The sequence below is a fragment of the Triticum dicoccoides genome, chromosome 6B, assembly GCF_002162155.2.
Source record: "Triticum dicoccoides isolate Atlit2015 ecotype Zavitan chromosome 6B, WEW_v2.0, whole genome shotgun sequence".
Taxonomy (NCBI): Eukaryota; Viridiplantae; Streptophyta; class Magnoliopsida; order Poales; family Poaceae; genus Triticum; species Triticum dicoccoides.
In genome coordinates this window covers 143,791,258-143,793,431 of record NC_041391.1, presented here as the reverse complement: position 1 = coordinate 143,793,431, position 2,174 = coordinate 143,791,258, and positions in this window count along the sequence as shown.

Here is a 2,174-nt window from a genome sequence, read left to right as displayed (position 1 = left end):
ATATATACTAGTGTTCTGTCCTCTACAACATTCACTTATAGCTATGTCTTCAAGATTGGATCTTTTGAACTAAGTGAATCTAATCGGACTAACCTCTCTATGCTTCCTATCTCAAAATCTAACTGTCCAAATCATATGCATTCTATTGAAACTGTCGAATGTCTTCTCTGCGTCCTAGTCAGCAGAAGGCAAAGAGATAAACATTAAATCTGTTTTTAAAGGCTTATCTTTACTGTTGAAATCCGGAGAAGCCGGAACAACTCTCCGACATGCCTAGCGGGCGTGGGAACGTGGGACAACCCTGAGTGTGTTGCATGCTTGCCACGTGCCCCTCAGATGTGAACTGCCAGGGGCACCAGCGTAATTGCGCTGTGTCTCTCACCTACTTATAAATACCTGTCCCCCTGCGGTAAAGAAATACTACTTCCACCTCTCCACCTCCGTCAAAACCCTAGCGCCACCGCTAGCTCGTGACGACGCCGGCGACGAAGCGCTTAGCTGCCGCTACTTCTCCGACGCCGTCCTCACGCCGGCCGCGGACATCGTCCTCTCCACCGTTGCCGTAGGTGTCCTCCGTCGCCAAGTTAGGGCACGGTGGGCTGAACTGCTCGGTCTCCTATTCCTCCATCTAGCAGTTCTTCGTGTGGTAATTATAACTCTATTTTTACCACCTTTTTGATCTTCAAGATTCATCCTGTTTATCGAAAGTAGTTTCTATCTATTCAAAGCTAGATCTATTCCGTCTGCATCTCATACTGCTTAGTCGATTCACTTAGACTTCTTCTAGTTTGATTCCACACTTGTACTTATTCACGGATTGGTACAAATCTGGAACCAACTCACCTATATAAGTGAATGTCTTTGCAACATGAGGTCAATGTCTTCAAACTGATTTGTCTTCAAAATCTTCTGAGAATGCATATGACCTCTTCCCCTTCCCTCGCATCTCTAATGCTGTCACAGGTACATGTCTGTGGGAGAATCCCTTGGTTCTCATAGCCTGCATTCATTTGCAGAATACTTACAGCATCATATAAATTCTCCTGAAGCCAGTTCCTGCTTGACCAGCATGCGCAAATCTCTGAAGCCTTTGAACGTATTGAAGCCTTTCAGCTTAAAGTTCATGGCAACAGAAAAATCAGCAAGGAAGGGTGGCAGACAGCGCAGAGAAGGTACATCTAAGGATCTGCCTGACGATTTAGCAGAAATGTACAAGACAGATCCAGAAGAGAATTATCATAAGAGGAAGACGTGAATCCAATGGATTCGACGCTATTGGGCTGAGGAGTGGTTCAAATATAAGTTTGTCACAAAGGAATATGCAGAGAAGCATGCCATCAAGAGACCTTGGGGCGATATCCTCTATCGAAGCCTTCAACCCAAGAGCCGAGCTGAAGCCATTGAACAAGGCTTCTATCCATGCATGGTCCATGGGCCACAGCCTGCGAACGCAGATCCCACTTCACTAATATGGTGTCGTGACGATTCGCTCTTCAAGCGCAACTATCAGTTTGCTGTGGCTTTGGCCAAGAAGAACAAGAAGGCCTTGGGTTTGGACTTCAACCCAGGTCCCTCTGCTCCCCGTGCTGATGGCTCCCGTGAAGCTAATCCCAATGCCATTGGCCCCTACGCCAACCTTGACGGCCTCATCACCTACATCATGGTCCAAGGTGCCAAAGTAGATCATTCTGACAATGGTGCTGACTCTGATGAAGCCCCTGTTCCTCCTCCAAAGCCGCAGAAGCAAAAGAAGTCCAAGGCTTCAACCTCAACTGCACCTCCGAAGACTTTGCGTGCGAAGCCACTGGCCACTGCACCTCCTGAAGCCAGTGTGCAATCTGAAGATCTGTCCCGTGTCTCCAAGAGAACGGAGAAGAAGAAGCAGCTTGTTAGACCATCTGATCAAAGAGCCTTGACTCCTGCCACAATTCTGCATGACAAACCCATTGATCTATCAAGTGATGAAGATCTTGCTGGTGATGCTCTTGAGCAGCTGATAAAGAGCAAAGAAGAAGCAGAAATCTTTAGCAACCTGCCTCTATTTGATGTGGCCATTATTCACAATTTCATTGATGAATGGTTCGACACCCCCAACGTCAGCTTTGAAGACTTATAGCTCCCAATTGGCCTCAGTGTCGCCTTCAATGGCGCCATTGCTTCTGAGCTAGCCCTTT